Source organism: Cryptomeria japonica, chromosome 2 (genome assembly GCF_030272615.1).
Source record: "Cryptomeria japonica chromosome 2, Sugi_1.0, whole genome shotgun sequence".
Classification (NCBI taxonomy): domain Eukaryota; kingdom Viridiplantae; phylum Streptophyta; class Pinopsida; order Cupressales; family Cupressaceae; genus Cryptomeria; species Cryptomeria japonica.
In genome coordinates this window covers 87,580,312-87,599,893 of record NC_081406.1, presented here as the reverse complement: position 1 = coordinate 87,599,893, position 19,582 = coordinate 87,580,312, and the positions used below count along the sequence as shown (strand labels likewise).

Below are 19,582 nucleotides of genomic sequence, written 5' to 3'. Positions count from 1 at the left end.
ATATAATTTATTGACTTTATAAATCATTTAATACTAACAACACATAATTTACTGAATTCTTTCAGCAGATAAATAAATGACACTCGTGATTTGAGAAAGAAAAATCTCTTACGAAAACGAAAAGATGATGCAAAATTTCTTCCCTCTATAATACAAAAGAGGAAAAGTCTATTATGATAATCACTATTGACTCGCTTTATTTCAGTTCAACTTCACAAATAACGTGTCATATGAATGAGAAATTATACACATCATCTTCTTGAATATGTAGAAATAGCTCGGATTTTCTCCATATATCCATGTGCACTCCTAAATCTTTGATCCAATCCAATCTTTTGTCAATACTTTCACTTTCAAAGGCCCCTTAATTCAACACCATTGCTGCAAATGTCTACAATCTCCCATGTTAAGAATACCCAGTATCAAAATTCTAATTATTATGACACTCATATTTTCTTATAACACAATCAAATGCACAAAATCCGCTTATGGTGTAATCAAAGTGGGCTTGTTTATTCCACTTTACCAGACAAAACTGATTTGAAAATGTGTAGAAAATCTGCACTACAAACAAATATTGAATTCTATGCCCTAACAGCTCTGCTAAACTGTTATAAAAGAAGACCACTTTCCTTACATTTTCACAGCTCTCCATAGCTTCTACAACCTTTTCTACTTTAGTTTTCTAAGTACCAATGGCTTGCCTGTATGTGATGGTGACAGTAATGTTGTTAATGGCAAGTTTTGAAGTTGGTTTGAGTTCAAATGTGAGATATAATGTGGAGGAGGAGGCAGATTGGCAGGAAGCTAGTGCTACATGGTATGGCAGTCCTAATGGAGATGGAAGTGAAGGTATTCACACTAACAACCATCATACAATATATTCTTTATATACTTTCCTTCTACGCACGTTAATCTTTTGTAGGACTAATGGCCCTTTTGTAGATGGGTTCGGTCCCTATTCCGTTTTATCTAATCAAAACATTTTGTATGACTGTGTATATAGATGCCATCACAATATCTCTTCTTGTCATTCTCATGCAGAGGCTAAAAAAAGTAAGATTTAATTTATGTTAAATCCGCATATAACATAATTATATAGAATAATGTTCCTAATAGTTTTATTATTTGTTTGATTGTAGGATAACTTTGATACATGGAAAGGACCCAAACAATTATGGGGTGCTTACTGGTCTTTAAATGAGGGTCCTTTGAATGCTCCATTTTCAATTCGATTGAAATCTCTTTCTTCAGGAAAGACACTCAATGTCATTCCAAAAGATTGGCTATATACATATCTGTTGTTATTTATGACTAATTATTATTCAAAATAATTTCTTCTGCATCCAACATATCAGCTTACTCACCATATCATGCTTCTACAAACCATATATGTATGTATATGTGTATATATGTATGTGAATGTGTATGTGTATATATATACATACATAAAGTTCAAAACTGATTTCTACCATCTCTAGTTTTATCAATTTTATTTTAAATATTATTACAATATAATAATCTTTTTCAATCTAAATTCTAATGTTATCCACTTATATTTCTTGTCATCTATAGTCAATTTTCATTTCATATTGGACTTTGTAAATAAAATATCATATTATGAAGACATTGCATGTGAAATCATCTCTTTTTAAGAATTTGATCCATTGCCAAATTATTACACAATGTCAAATATTTGTAAGTAGTAATGAAGAGTATTATTAAATAAGATTGAATATTCTTTTATTTCTATTAAGGATAAAGAATATTCAAAAGTTCAAAATTTTTGTTGGAGATATTCAAAGAAAGGAAAATGTTTTAAGATACTTCTCATATTTGTAATAATATGAGAAGGTAAATATAAAGACTTTATGTCAAATTTGTCTTATTATAATGAAAATGGGTGTTTGAATGTTTTATCTATGATTTAATAATAATAAATCATAAAATTATAAGTTGGTATTAAAAGGATAATATTAAATTTATAAAAAAAAATCAAATTAATTATGATATTTAGTGTAATGTGGTAAATTGTATACTTTTGTAAATACACACTACATAAAAATTCTCTTTAGATTAAGAGAAGATATTTTGTAATTATGCTATGATTTTATCAAAATGTCAAATTTCTAGTGATATTGAAATGTTCCTTGATTTTTTAGTTCAAATTTTCTAGGTATATGCACCATGTGTGAATGTATACGTGACATGCCCACATCCTACAAAATGAAAGACTTAGATTACTATTAGAATGTTATGTTTCATGGATTTTGCTAGTGTAACACCCATATTGATTAATTTGGACTTCGAACGTGAATCCAAACCTCCTCTTTTGACCTAAAAGATCTCTATTTTGAAAAGACCAACATTAAATCTATCATATATCTCTCTCACTCATTCAGAACAAGCATACTTAAATTTTGCAACTTGAAGCTTTGTGCACCACTATCACTTGTTACCACTATTCTGATCTCTTACACATGCATTCTTCTCATAGTGTTGGTAAAGAGCTCTCTTGTGACATTTGAAGAATCACCTTTGACAAATAGTAGCAATATTTTGGAGATTTATACAGTGTTGGAAGAATTTAATTTCATTCATTGTGGGAGCTTGGTGTCATTGTTGTAATATTTTCATGTAGCATAATCTATTGTCTTTTTAGAAACATATTTATTTACTTATTTTCATGTTTATGGCTTTTTTATTTTTTTGGGTTGTCCATAAACATAGAAATATCAAAATGAGGGTTTGACTAACGTAGAACTTTTCCTCAATTTTTATGTGTGCAAATTTGTTTTGTGGAAATCTTGCATAGAGCCTCTCACAAATAAAAAACATTTGGTAAAATCTTTCTATTTAATTAGTCATCTTTTTGAGTTATTTATTGTACTCATTGTTCTACTAGAAACTAATTTTGTCATTTCTTGCACTGTTGCCTTCTACGGATATGTGAATGTTGAATTTTTGAGGTATTCTAGAATTCTTGTTTTTTTTTGTCTATACTAAATGACAATGAAATATATTCACTTAGTGCTCCCATCAATGGTTGAGGGCTGATCCTAGTTACAAAAGGCTCATCTAAATTACTTATACTTTTCATTTTTGAAGTCCTTTTACTTAAAATGTATAAATAGAATCAATATATTGTGCTTCATCCTCTACAATTAAAAGTGTGCATAAGATGTTATTATGAAAAATTCACCTTTTTAATTAAAGATTACATTTAAAATAAATTGACTGTTTTACTTTCGATTTATCAAAATGTAGGAAGAAACTTGGATTCTCAAGGGATGCCTTTCATTTTTAGGATTCAATTTCCTCCCTTACATTCTAGGTTTTTGTTAAAAAATTGAAAAAATAAATAAATTTATAAAACAAAAATCAATTCAACTCTCTCTTTTTAATTAGAAGCTAATTAGACTATGCGTTGTATTTCTCTTATGAACTTTATGACCCAAACCACTTCTCTTAAGAATATAGTTAGTATGATCTGGAGAAACTTAAATATGTCTAAATCTAAACATTCACATAGTCCTCCTCAACCAAAGCCTAGTTTTGCATCACCAAATCCATTTTCTTCAAGTTGGAGAAGAACCTTAGGAATTTTCAAGAACTTCTATCAAAAGATTATTATCCTCAAGTGAGTCTTGTTGTTAAAAATCTAAGATATTTTCTTATCTCGAATTTTAAAGGCCTTAAATTCTTAAGATCAATAGTGCATGTAGTTGAAATTCATGTGTATTCATATACATCCATTCTAGCACAACAAAATTAATCATAGTTGGATGTCATCAGTTGACATGTAACTCACCTTGCTGAAATCAGGGGATTTTACCATATGGTGATTGCAACACCTATATGATGACTACATGGCCATTGGTGGTCCTTCGATTAAATTCTATGTTTCCTTCCCTATAGATCCTCTTGGTACTCTTAGAATAATCCTATAATAATGAGTCCTACTTTTCAGCCAAAATAGGACATTGAAATCAATATTTGTAACTAAATCTTAACTTTCTAACACCTATAGTAGCTAAATTCTTAAGAATTCAAAGATGATCCAAACTAGGACAATTTGTTGGATTTTTCTTGTCAATTCTAAATATACATTTCTTTTTTAAATTTAAGAATAAATTGTGAAATATTCTAATGTTAAATGTAGTGTGGATAGTATGTTTTTGATTAGTAAAGAAACATTAACAAAGGCACTGACCCTTAACATAGTCAAAGACTTTCAACAACACATGAACAACACCAAATCACAATAAGGTTGTTGACCCTTAAAACAACTACCTAAAGGCAGTAAGAAACAACAAAAAAGGGCCTGACAAAGCTCGAAAAAAAAAATTGAACAGGCCAAAGAAAACCTTGTCAAGCCGGAAGACACCCAAAATCCCAATCAAGGAAGGGGCAAAACTCCTGAACCTAGACAAGGAGGGGTTTGGGGAAGAGGAGAAGACTTCCCCTTCTGCCTGCAAGAAAGCATTGTCCAGGTGATACTGTCATTAGCACCATGAAGAGAGATCAATTAGGAGAGATCTAGCTGGGTTACAATCATTAGTGTCAACAAAGTGCTACAACGGAACAACAAGAGTCTGCTGCAAAACAATAGGTTGCTACGAAACAACACCAAGAGTAGGTTCAATAGGAGTAGAACGAGGCTGCAAAATAGGAGAAACTAGGGTGGGGACCCCAGGAATAGAGGAGGCCACAATAGGAGGATCAATAGAAGCTTAAGCAGTAGTGAGGGGCACAACTTCCTCCTGAGAGGAGCCAACAGAATCAAAGTTGAAAGCATTGATCATCAAATGATCAATAGTAGCATTCTTCCACCAAGTAGCAGCACCCCTATTATGTGGAATAGAACAATCCGCAACAAGATGACCTATTGAGAAGAATTTTTTGCAGCAAAAGGGGAGGCTCTCATAATCCAATAATTGTGTCAATGGTCCATCCTCAACCATAAGAACCACATCCCTTGAGAGAGGCGAAGAGATGTCCATGTTGATTAAAATGCGAGCAAAAGTAGAGTGCCCCATAGAAGATGTAGCTTCATCCACTTTCAAGAAACGACCAATAGAGTTACCAACGGCCTCATAGCAAGATTGCTTCCAAAAATGGAAAGGAAGATTAGGAAGACGAACTCATATTGGACACACATTAAGTGGTTCAGTAAGGGGGTTAAAAGAATTTGTCCAAGGCTTGACATAAATAGAGTGATCTCCCCAAGCCCTTAGCTTGTCCAACACCAAATCTCTATCACAACATAAGTAAAGGAAACAATGAAAAAACATTTTGCACAAGGAAAAAGCTCAATGCTATAAGCAACCAAGGGCTTCCAAGAATCATTCATCGAATGATGAAGGTTTGGAAAAGAAGGCCAAAACCCAGCAAATTTGCACACCAACACATAGTGTTGATAGAAATCAATATTATCCACTACATCATGACCACAAACCACCACAGGGGAGGATTTGGCATAGGGAAGAGGAAAATTTCCGTTTGGGGGATAAGCAGTAGATTTGGCCATGCGAGAAAAACTTCGTCCACCAGTGAAAGGAGGAGGTCTGGGAGGAACCAAGGCATTAGCAACACCAGGAGCATTCACACCCCCAACAACAACACCAATGGAATGACCCCGCGGACTAGCAGCAGGGACACCATCAGAAGCTGCAATGCCAGAATGAAGAGCAGAAATTGGAGCCACAACTCCTTTCAGAAGGGCATCCACGGAGGGGGGAGATCCGTCTGCTGCAAGGGTAGATACATCGTCGACGGGAATAGAGGCACAAGCACCACACGGATCAGCCAAGGCCGAAACACCAACAACAATGATGGAGGCCTCCACGTAGGAGGGAGGGGACAAACCATCCAGAGCCGACGTGGGAGCAAAAGGAACAACGACGGTCGGAAACGAGCGGGCAGGAGCCATTTCAAAATTCTAAACTAGAGATATAGATTCAACAAACACGTGCGGATAGTATGTTAGTTAATAAGATTAAAAGATGATACTTGAGGATATAAAAATGCAATAAAAAGGGTATGTGGAGTACTTGATGAAGATACAAAGGGATTTTGATTATATGAGTGTAACTGGAGAGGTTGTTGTAATGACATAAATTTGATGAATGCACATGTTATGTCATTGTCCTATTAAGTGAATAGGTCATGTGTGAGGAGATTCATGCATGGTGGTATTTTCTTGTAGTTTTAATTATTCTTCTTTGGCTTAGTATTAGGTCTTCAATTAGATGCTTTTGAAATTATATTTATATATATATAAAATTTCAAAACCATTATAATGGGTATATATTAGGTATTCAATTTAGGACATGACACACATGGTATGTCTTGATAAGTGGTGGTCCATAACACATATGCATTGTAATGCAGACACATTAAGATTCAATTATTCTTCAATTAATGTTAGAATGCTATAACTTAAAACACATTTTTGTCTTCATGTTTGGCCCATATCTCGATACACTTACCTAAGACGATAGGTATAATTTTTTTAATACCATAGTGCATTGAAAGAATAAGTGTAGGGTTGAATTTAGATAAATTAATAATCTATTTGTCATAGTTTTAAATATAATAGTAGACTTTGAGATTGGGTTATGGAACATAGACTACAATATAATATCTCCATATAGAGCTAATTACTTTAATTATCTTTTGCAATCTTGTAAAGTGTGTTTATGTATTGTTTTAAGACTTAGCTAGTGTATTTAAGGTAATTACTACTTTATTGCATTTATTTACCAACCCCTAAATAAATTTAAATATAATGGTTTATTTATTTTTGCATTTAAAATCTTAATTCACCAATTCTATTATATACAAAGAAAATATTATCTTTTTTATATTTGTAAAAATAATATTATTGTGTTGTGATTCAATATTTTATTGTCACTAACATCAGAAATAAATTATGATAATGATGAAAAAGATCTATCAAAGTAAAATTAAACTATAGTGCGACTAAAATGCTTTATAAAAATTAACATTTTACTAAACGTATTTGTTATCGGAAGCTAAATATCTCAAATCTTTTGATACTATGTTGGTGTTGAGTGTTCCAACTACACAAATAACTGACCTCCTTAGACTTACTATCAAGAATTTCAATGGAATCAATTTCTTCAAGTTGACTTGAAGTTGATACCCTTATATTTAGTAAAGCTTAATATATACTAAATTATCTACAAGTCATTCATCTAAGTATTTGTTGAAATATTTGTAATTCAATTATGATTTCTAAAAGTCAATAAGCAAAGTGCACAAATAAACTTTAGAAAACCATTACCTCAAACAAAACTAAAAACTAATTTTTTTTGTCAAAATTGACACATACACATACACATAATAAACATGTCTTCAAAACTGATATAAATTAGTTGATTCGATCATTAACAAATAAATTGCATTCATCTACTACTAATTAGATAAACTCTTTCTAAATCATTCAACTAATTACGAATAATAGATATAATTTATTGAATTCTTTATAGAACATTCAATACTAACAACACATATAATTAACGAATTCTTTATATTTGAATAAACCATTCAACTTTATAAATAGATTAAAACTCTTAAAATAAAATAAAATAAAATAACCCAAAATAATACCTAAACAAACGTAAAAACTGAAAGTAAACAATTAGTTGATTCCTTGACGATGGCCGTTAACAAATGTGCCTTCACACTCGTGATTTATGAAAGAAAAATCTCTTATGAAAACACAAAGATAATGAAATTTCTTGTGTCTTTATAAAATAGGAAAAGTCTATTATGAGAATCACTGTTGACTCGCTTTATTTGAGTTCGACCTAACAAATAATGAGTACCATGACTGAGAAATTATACACATCATCTTGTTGAACATGCATAAGTAACTTGGATTTTCTCCATATATCCATGTGCGCTCCCAAATCTTTAATCCAATCCTCTCTTTTGTCAATACTTTCACTTTCACAGGCCCCCTAATTCAACCTCATTGCCGCAAATGTCTACAATCTCCCATGTTATGAATTACCAGTATCAAATTTCTAATTATTATGACACGATAAAATGCAAAAAATTAGCTTATGGTATAATCAAAGTGGCCTTGTTTATTCCACTTTACCAGACAAACTTATTTGAAAATCTGCACTACAAACAAGTTAGTTGACAGCTGATAGGATTGAATTCTATGCCCTAAAAGCTCTGCTAAACTGTTATAAAAGCAGACCACTTTCCTTACATTTTCACAGCTCTCCATAGCTTCTACAATCTTTTCTACTTTAGTTTTCTAAGTACCAATGACTTGCCTCTATGTGGTGATGACCGTAGTGTTGTTAATGGCAAGTTTTGAAGTTGGTTTGAGTTCAAATGTGAGATATAATGTGGAGGAGGAGGCAGATTGGCAGGAGGCTACTGCTACATGGTATGGAAGTCCTAATGGAGATAGAAGTGAAGGCATTCACACTAACAACCATCATACAATATATTCTTTATATACTTTCTTTCTACCCACATTTATCTTTTGTACATGGCCATTTTGTAGATGAGTTTAGGTCCTATTCCGCTTTATCTAATCAGAACATTTTGTATGATTATGTATATAAATGACAACTTTAATCATAACACAATCTCTTCAAGGCAATTTTAGTGACAATGATTTCATTGTTTCACTTTATTTGTGTTCATATATATAATTTCTTATTTATCGATAAAATATATTTTTTACATACTTTTCTTCTACTCACATTTATCTTTTGTATGACTAATGACTATTTTGCAAATGAGTTCAGACCCTATCCCACTTTACTTAATCAGAACCTTTCGTATGACTGTGTATCGATATCTTTTGTATGACTAATGACTACACCCTTTGGATCAAGGGTAAGTGCGGGGAGTCCAGATCTGTTCAAAGGTGGTAAAGGTTGTGGAGAATGCTATCAGGTATATTATAGCTTATAGTTTAACTTTCACTTTGCAAATTATGGTTTTTAGTATTGGAAATGTCTTTTTTCTTTTATTGATTTAGACTCATGATCTCAGGTAAAATGTAAGGATAACAGAGTATGTTCACGAACACCTGTGAATGTAGTCATTACAGATGAATGTCCAGGGTGCCCATCTAATCATTTTGATGTTAGTGGAACTGCCTTTTCAGACATGGCAGTTGGTCGAACCAAAATTTCTAGTCTTCTTAATGAAGGAAGAGTTCCGATTTTATTCAAAAGATATTTTTACATTTTAAATTATTAGTATGTTTGTGATAAATAAGTGTTTGGATTATCATTTATAAAATAATATTATAGATATTAGAAAAAAGAATTTGTGAAAATAATAGAATTTTTAGAGACTATAAAAAACTAATGTCTTAAATATAAAAATATTTCAGTCATTTTTATTGATGTTTTTCTTTTTATTTGTCAGAGTATCTTGTGAGTATTCGGTAAGAAGATTGCATTCCATGTGATTGAAAGGTCAACTAATTATTGGTTTTCCATTCTTATTGAATATGAGGATGGAGATGGTGATCTTCAAGAAGTCGATCTAAAACAAGTAGGATATAATTTATGTTAATCAAATTTATGTAGTTATTATAGTTCATGAAGATCAGTCTTATTTTTCTAGATTCAGCTGTATGAAGATTTTTCTTATCAATGTTTGAATCATATTGCATGATCGATCATCAGAATGAGTGAATAGAATCATACAATATGATCCAAAATATTGATGACAGTTGAATTCAGAAAAATAACCACTATTGATAATTTATATTTTCACAGATAGCATAATTATATAGAATAATATTCATTTAACAGTTTTATTATTTGATTGGTTGTAGGATAACTCAGATACATGGAAAGGACTCAAACAATTATGGGGTGCCTACTGGTCTTTAGATGAAGGTCGTTTGAATGCTCCATTTTCAATTCGACTAAAATCTCTTTCTTCGGGAAAGACACTTACTGCATACAATGTCATTCCAAAAGATTAGCAACCTAGTGCTACATACGCATCTGTTGTTAACTATGACTAATTATCACTCAAAATAATTTTCTCTGCATCCAACATATCAGCTTATTTACCATACCATGCATCTACAAACCATCTTAAACTGTTTTGTATTATCTACTGCATTTTCCTTTCCTTTTTCCCATTTCCAACCAGTTTTGAAGGCATTGTTTCATATGCCAAAACTAGTGTTGAAGAAAGCTAAGTGTTGGTTTGTAAAGGAGGCTGCTACCTTCTCTGGTTTCATCCACTTTATCTTAAATATTATTAGAATATAATAGTCTTTTTCAATCTAAATTCTAATGTTATCTACTTATATTTCTTATCATCTATAGTCAATTTTCATTTCATGGACGTTTGAACTAAAATATCATATTATCAAGACAATGTTCAAAACATTGCATGTGAATACTCTCTGTTTAGAATTTGACTCATTGTCAAATCATTACATGATGCCAAATATGAAATTATTAATGGAGAATAGTATTAAATAGGATTGAATATTGTTTTATTTCTCTTAAAGATGTACAATATTTAAAAGCTCAAAATATTTGTTGTCGACACTCAAATAAAACAAAATGTTTTTCATGTACCTAATGTACCTTAATAACATTTAATATAATAAATATAAAGATTTTATGTCAAATTTGTTTTATTTCTATTATAATGAAAATAATATGTTTAAATGTAACATTTATTTAGAACAAAATAATTAATAATAATAATTTTAAAGTTTATGAGTTGGATTAGAAGTATAAGAATAAGATTAAATTTATAAAAAATAAATAAATAAATTATGATATTTACTTTAGATTTTGAATTGTGTAATATGTTTTGATTAAAGAAGCACAACAAAAAGTCTAGACACATTACATATAACCCATCATGGCAAAAGAAGCAAATCTCAAAATTTGTGATACTAGAAAAGCAAAAGGAATACAACAAAAAAAAATAAAAAAACCAAGAACAACAAAAATAAGAGGAGACTAGCCACAAACCAACTAATAAGTTACAATCCATTTAATATTTGAGGTCTATTATGGCTTGCCACTCCTTGTTGAGAAACTCCAATTTTATTTTTCAAAAGTCACCTCCTTTGAAGAAACACCCAAACTAGCCACAGTAGACAAAGGAGAATCAAAATGAGGAGTGGATTTTCCTCTTCAAGCTAGAGTGATGAGAACTATAATCTAGAAATTGATGAAAACCAATTTTGGGAGAAGGAAATAATGGGTCTGGTTTCATACAAATAGAAACATCAAGGATCAAGGACAAGGAAGCACCATATTTTCTCTTATTGGGTGCAATGCCCTTATCTTGATGGACAAAGGAATGATTATGAACTATATGGTGAAAAAAATGAGATAAAGGGCTAAATCAAACTCAAAAAGGTAGAAAATAAGACATTGGTGAAGAGGTAAGGTTTTACCAAAGTCCAGAATTTTCTTGATATAATCCTCCTAAGAAGTATAAATCCAAAAAGTGAACATTCTTAAATTGCAAAAAAAATTATTAAGCATGGGGAAAAGGAACATGGAACCACTTGTAGTGGCCTTCCAAAGTTACATACCTCATCATGAACTCAACAATTTTAGCCCATATGCTCAAGGGATCCTCCCTATTGAAATTATTCTAGAGATCGTTAACTTTCTCCCCCCCAACCAAGAATATTTTCATCACTTCTTTGTAACCTTCCTTTATTTTCTTAGACACTTTGATCCCTTCATTTGGTAGACCAATGGTAGTAGCAATAGTCTCAACATATAGCTGAAATAATATACTATGGACAAGCATATTTCCATCCTTCTAGTACTTAGAAAACTCCACCAAGAGGGCTCGATCATACTCGTTCATGTCTTATATATATGAAGAATATTTTCCTGCAAGAAGAATTTTCCAAACTTCCTAGTTTGTCCTAAGCATTTTACACTCAGGTTCCACCCATAATATATCTACTCCCATGATAGTACAATCAACACTAACCATAGACAAATTTTTGGTCATAGAGAGGGCCTAATTCTAGACACTTCTAAGAGTAGCATGTTGCACATTATAAAATGACAATAAAAAATCATTAATTGTGAGAAAGGAAAAACAGACCCTTTCTAGAAGTTCTCAAGGATGTCTACCTTTGTTGATCTTGCTTTATGGTAGGGTAAGTGGATTATGAGGTAGGGTTGACATGGATGGTGGATGGAGTGATATAAGGACCTAAGATGCATGGAAGGGATGAAAGATTTTGTTCTAGGGTATAAGAACCTAAAATGGATTTAGAGGATGGGGAATGTGTATGTTTGGGTTTAGATGGAGGAATATGAGACTTAGTAGGGATACCAATGTCTTGAGAGTGAGATATGTAGCCAAGGCCATGATAATTCAAATGGATTTGATTTTATATCAAGGGGTTATTATATACCTTGTTCATGGATTCCTAAACCTTTTCCTTGATTAAGCATTCTTAGAAAAATATTTTTAGCAATTGGATATACTTGTTGCTTTTGAATCAAGATGCTAGTCCATTTTGAGGAGGATAAATAGTATGGAAGAAATGATAAGCCCGTGAAGTAAAATGGAATGGATGACAGTGGAAGAACCCATTTGATAAGTATGGGATTTGTGAATAACTTGGATAGAGGCGATATGATCATGAGGGGGATTAGGAGGAATGATAGGGTCTTGAGGAGGATATGGAGGACTATTACAAGGATTTAAAGGGATACTTTGATCTAGACTTGGAAGAGGATCATTGGATGGAGTGGAATGGGTTCTTTGCTCTTGATTTTGAATATGACCATTTGAAAGAATGGAAGGGATTTATGATCTTTCTTAGGAAATTTGGATTATGAGTGGGACTTTTAATACTACTTTTCTCTTGAGATGGAAGGGGGTCATTTGGATGGTTTGAAAAGGTATGGTGGGATCATTGTGAGATTCTAGAGAGATGGGGTATTGGTTAACAATTAAATGGAATGAGAAAGCTTTGGAATCTTGATCTTGATTCACTTTAGGACTTGTGTTCTTCATGCTATAGTTTATCATCTTGACATGGGATTTGAGTTTGAATATGTATAGGGGATTCTTAGATGAATTCAATATTTTGACATGATGGGGATGGATTTTGAATAGACTCTCTAGAGTGGGTTTGATCAAAAGAGTGCTGCTATTGATTTTAGGATTGTTGAATCAAGGGAGGCATTGCTATCAAGGATTTGATTAGCTTGGGTTTCTTTTGTGGACAACCATTGAGGGTAGACTCGAAAGTTATCATCATTGGATTCATTGTTTGATAGTAAGGATTATTGTTGTAAATCTTTAGAGGATGAAGGAATGGTGGGAGAAATGGAGGCTATGCGTGGGCAAATATCTTTGTGGGGGGAAAATACAATTATTGCTATGATTGTTTTCAGATAATTCATTGCTAGACATAGGTAGATGATTTTGATAATTCTTGGAGAAAGTATCTTAACATGTTATTAATTACTCATTAAGTGAATTTTTAAGATGTTCTGTAATAGTAATGTCACCTTGATCAATAAGGCCCTGAATGAGATTTTTAAATGTTGAGAAATCCAAATTTTATGTCCTTTGGTCCTATGGTATTCACAAAAGTTACTCTCATTCCACCATGAGGTTTTGACTAGAGGTTGAAAGTGAACAATTTAAGGTAATGTGATTGTGTTTTACTGGACCAATTTTATTAACAAATATTTGATTGGTTCTCCAAGATTTGAATATTTTTGTCCTTGTGTCTTGCAAATGCTTTCTAGATGACGAGAAATAAATCATTGTTTTTTATTATTTTTCATGGGGATTGATGTGGTGACATGTTTTTCTGGGTAGTAATGGGAGGTCATAGGTTGGTTTGTTTGGTTGTAATTGTACATAATGGCTTTGTTTGTTTAAGGTTTTGGTGTAAATGTGGATTGTCGATCAAGGGTAGAATGTTGTTTTTGGGGATGTAGTTTGGATGTGAGATTTAGGGGTTTGACATAAATGCTTTAACTTCCATATCCATTTTTTTAAAGCAATCCATGATGTCTTGTTTTGGTTTGTATGTCTTTGTGGATAAGGTGTTATGCTGTGGTTGTTGTTAAGGTATGTAGTTTTAGTGAAAGTTTTGAGACATGCATAAGTTGGATTGATATGATTGATAAGTACATCATATGGTCTCCTATTCTCTTTGAATTGGAGGGAGAGATACTTTGCCTTCCCCAAAAAATGTGTAATTCCAATCCATGATGTGTATTTGTAGATTTTGTGACCTTGTTTCAACTACATAAGACATGGTTAGATTGCTTTTGGATTTTCTTGGTTTTATTAAATTTTTATGGATTTTTTTATTTCTATGATTTTTTTAGATTTTTTATTAAATATTAAAAACACAAAAATAAAAAAATACCAAAGACAAAAACCTATCGCTAAATTTGGATGATGTTTTCCCCTTTTGGTTTCAAGCAAAGAAGGCGGTCTAAACATTTGAGCACATAAAACATACAAACAAGCCCACTCAAATGGGAATATCAATCCTTGCATACAAAAAAAATGATGGCCAAAAGGTTCAAGTATACGCTTTACAAGTTCAACAAGGGGTATCCTCTATATACCACAAGGGTATTTTGAAGCCTAAATCTATGAAATGAAAGATAATAATGTCGAACAACCAAGATAAAAGGGTAACCCACTCTCCTCCTTCTCTTCTCTAAGGTATAAAGTTATTAGAGGCTTAGCCCAAAATGACAAGATTTCACTTCCACGAGGCCTATCTTTTGATTCACCCTCACTATTTATATTCCATTGGAACACAAGAGTTAAGGTTGCCCCCTAGAGTGACCACTCCTCTAAGAAAGGTTCTTAAAAAAAGCATGATCCCTTATTTTTCATGCAGTCAAAATTGTCACTAGGAAGAAATAGGAGAGCATGCTCAAGGGAATATTAAGGATTAAAAGACACTTGTTCATTTTAAGTCCAAATCCAAATCTGAAAGGTTGATTTTAATCCAATTTTTAATATGTGGAAGATACACCAAGAAAGTTGATCTAAAGAAATAAATAATTCTATAATAGATGAAAAATATTATGATTTCTTTAAAAATAGAAATGAGAAGGTTTAGAAAAGGTGCACCTAAATTTAGTGCTTTCTGATTGTGTTGACACCTATTGATCCAATATGATGAGCTCCAAGCTAGCCTTTTCGACACTAAATCAAGTGTATGAAAACATGCAAAAAATAATAAACCAAATAAATAAATTCTATGTGTATATTGATTCCTTATGATTTTCTTATATATTTGAAAAGAAAAACTCAGTAAAAGATGATTTCATGTGAAAAAACTATGCGAAAATGAAGTTTTGAAAAGAAGGGGTGATTTTAAGTGAATTAAAAAAAAATTATTCACTATATAAAAAAATGAATTAGACCATGTGATATTGCATCAAACCATATTTGCATTTTGCATTTTGAATTTTGAAAATCCAATATGTTATGCAAAATTTTCAGTCATTTTTGTAAAAACTGCTACAAAAATGCACGATTACAGAGCAAAAACACAACAAGATGATGCAAAAATGCAAGAATGTGAAGAAAAAAAGTAGAAATATGAAGAAAAAGGGGAATAAGATGGGTGGAATGTGAAAAATCATAAAAAAACCTTACAAAAATGCAGCAAGATGGTGCAAAAACATAGGAATAGTGTGAAAATGCATAACACAACCTTAAAAAAATGTAGAACTCAAAATCGTAAATGCAAATATGACCCATAGCCATTCAAAACACTCAAAAAATCACACAAAATAATTAAAAAATGGTACTAGTTTCCCACCAGGTGTTCCGACATATGTATGCTAAATTTTTACCTATTAATAGACCTTAAAGGTCAAACCACTAATCCTAGATCTAAAAACTAGTTCAACAAACTATGTATTGAGTACTAAATCATGAGATATAAACAAAACTAGTAACCATTATACCTTATACCCATTATTTTTATGACTCCATTATTTTGTTATCCTTCAAGATCTTATTGTTTTGATGTTTTGTGTCAACTATTATCACTTGCACAAGAGGTCGTGAAAGAATGCAGTGTGGTTTCTTAATGAGGTATGGCTATGATACAAAGATGATGTGATTATGTATGGATCTATAATTATTTTGGAAAAATATAGGTAATTATTTTATAGAAATCTCAAAGAGAATCAAGGGTTTAAATTAAGAGGTTAAAAGATGAATGGGCATGATCACATAGTTAGAAGAGAATGAATAGGATTGAAGGGTAGGTAGAGATAAAGGGATGAGATTGAGTGGTAGGTAAAAATGAATAAGATTGAGAGTTTATTTTGAAATGGAGGGATATAATTAAGCGGTGGGTTGACTTTTAGATTTAGTAAATGTGCATATTAGAGAAAGGACAAAGTGAATGAGGATGAATATGACAATTGTAATGTGACTACAAATTTAGATTATGATGGACGTGAACAAGTTGGAGGGCTAGGATTAGAAAGAAGAAGATACTTAATTAATTAAATGATTAAAAGTATCTATTTAATTAATAGAGGGAAATGATGGGGTTAAGATAATTAAATAAATAACAAATAATCATTTAACTTCTAGAAAGAAAAAGCTAATGAATTAAATAAATGAATAAAATATTTATTTAATTAATAGTAGAAAAAGATAATGGAATAAATAATAATATTTATTTGATTCATAGAAGAAATAATGGTAAAATAATTAAATAAATAATAAATATTTATTTAATTAAGGATAATTTTAGGTGTCTACACTATCATATATGCGATTCATCAATAGAAGAAATGCAAAATTAAATCTGACCTTACAGGCTAAGGAATTTAGCTTCATTTTTTAATTTAATCTTCACATGATCTAGGCAAAAGATTTCATCATCTCATATCATGATGGTTTGCACTTGTGTGGCCATCATGGCCAATAAGTCCATCATCTAGTTACCTTCCCTATATGCATGATTAATCAAGTGACTCTACAAAGTTAACAAATTACTACAAGGAACTCTAATTATATCCAAGAGAGACCAATTAGGTAAATATTTTCCTAAAAAAATACTAATGACATTAGAAGATTCCCCTCCAGTGATAATCTTACCTAGGACTTTCTTCTTGAAAATTTGAATACCATGGAATACTATTTCCATCTCACTATTGATAGAATTTTGAACCCTTAACTTGATAGCATAAGCACAAATAAAATTACCTTTATAATTCCTTATAACTCCACCCTGCCTACTTGCACAAAGTTACCAAAGGAAGAACCATTAAAATTTAACTTGAGTCAGCTGGGAGCAAGGGGACTAGATAGTATTTAGATGAGCAGAGGCCTTGAAATTATCCACATTATGAAAAATATTAGAGATATCTCTTATCTATGCTATCTTGATTTCAACATCTAAAGGATTTCTAGAAGGCTTCTTCTACCCTACTCATTTGATTTTCTCTAAATGATGACATTGATAATTGAGTCAATAAGAATTTCCTAAGGTCTTTTTATTCATGAAAACCCTATTATTTCATTCTTTCCAAGAACCCCACCCAAGATGAAATAAGGCCAGACACCAAAGTTCCACAATAAAAGGGTGGAAAAAGGATTCAAGAAATTTCAAGAAAAAGTTTTCAAGAAATTTCTTCCTACTGTTCCAAGTATATACTCACAATAATAAGAATATGTTCAATACTTTCTCTAGATTGTTCAAAAATGAAACACATGTTGGCCAACTAAATTCCTCTTTTTTGTAGCTTGTCTAAAGTAAGGACCTTCTTGTGGCAAGCAATCCAACAGAAGAATATATCTTAAGAAATGACTTTGTGCTTCTATAGTATTGATGTGATGGGATTCACTAGTCAAAATATGCAAACTAGGTCCATCAAACTCATTCACATCAACATACATTCATAAAATAATTAATAGGCCCAACTACAAACCCTTGGAAGAGATGGACACAATGGTTTGTTGCTTCTTTTTTTGAGATGTAGATGCAATTAGATAAGATATGATGATAAAATGCAATAACTAGGGCTAATAGGTTGCGTTGTTTAGTTGGAATTTTAGTAGGAGTAAATCTAAAGTTTTCAGTCATTTTAAAGAGTTTAATACTTTTATAAAAAGTGTAAAATTATAAAAAAAAACTAAGGATTGACAATGGTGGTGATTTTTTATTAGCATCTTTTAATAGGTTCTAAAATAATCATGGAATAAAAGGAAATTAGACAACTCTCACACCCCTCAATAAAAAAGAGTTATAGAAAGAATGAACAAGATGTTGAAACAGATAACTAGGAGTATTCTTGATGTAACTAGCTTGGAACAAAATTATTGGGTAAAATTAGTCACTACAACTTGTTACCTAGTAAGAAAATCTTTTACATTATCTTGTTTATAATATATGTGCGGAGCTATTCTTAAGAGTAAAGCTTTCACTAAGATATCTTAGAGTATTTTTCTCCAAGGCATATGCTCATATGTCTATGTAAAAGAGGTCAAAGTTGGAGAACACGGTTGTAAAATGTATCTTCATTATTTATACTACTAGTCTAAAAAAATACAAGCTTTAATATCATCTGGATGAGAGATTTTTTTAGTAGTAAATTATATGTCATCCTCCAAGAAATTATATCATCTTCCACTACAAATAGAAAAGGTAGAAAATAAATACGTATTTAAACTTCCCTTAAATAGCAATAAAGTTGAAGAAAAATATCATGAAAGATTTATGGAGATAAAATATCAAATAGCTTAGATATTTTTTAAGAGGAAATGTTACCTTCACCTTAGTGATTAAGGAGATCTGCTTGTTAAAGGCAATAACCAATTAAATATATTCCTTGTAGATACCTAAAATTTTCCTAGTCTAATTAAATATATTTTATCTGTTTAATTAATTCACTAACCCTCTTCTAGATTTTCTCCATTTAAATAAATACTTTTATTTATTTAAATTATCCTTTTCCTGAATTAAATAAATGTTTTATTTATTTAATTGGCCTCACTTCTTATATTTTATTTAATTAATTCCATAGCTTTTTTCCTCCATGACACTTGTCATTCATGTCTTCATTTTATCCTAATCACCTCTCTAATATTTTCCCATTTTCTCTACCTACCCTTTAATCCTAGCCAACCATTTATCCTTCCACCTCTTGATCATATCCCTTCATTTCTAAGGTGTTCTCTATATAAGGGGATCTTTTCATCCTTGTCAAACCCTAATCCTTAATTCTTTCAATCCTTAATCAACTAATTGATCACTTTGTGTGATCAATCAATCAAGCATCTATACAACCACAATCCGCTCTTTTTTGATCTCTTGTTCACATACAACATCTGAGAGCAACCATATCAAGCAATATCAATGGAGATAGGAAACGGTGGAGATAAAAACCTACTAAGCATGTGAATAGTATAATATTTTGTATTTTGTGTTTTGCATGTTTTTAGGTTCTTCATTGGTGTATTGTGGATTTTAATTGTAGAACTAGGGTTTTATTTGGTTAGATCTTTGTTTGGTTTTACTATATTTTGGTATCTTGATTTTACCGTATAT

The 19,582-nt window shown here is 31.4% G+C and overlaps 1 pseudogene; it reads left to right on the top strand.

Moving 5' to 3' along the window:
• Positions 1-695: 695 nt before the first annotated feature.
• LOC131859234 (expansin-B3-like) lies at positions 696-10,039 on the top strand (annotated as a pseudogene).
• Positions 10,040-19,582: the final 9,543 nt, after the last annotated feature.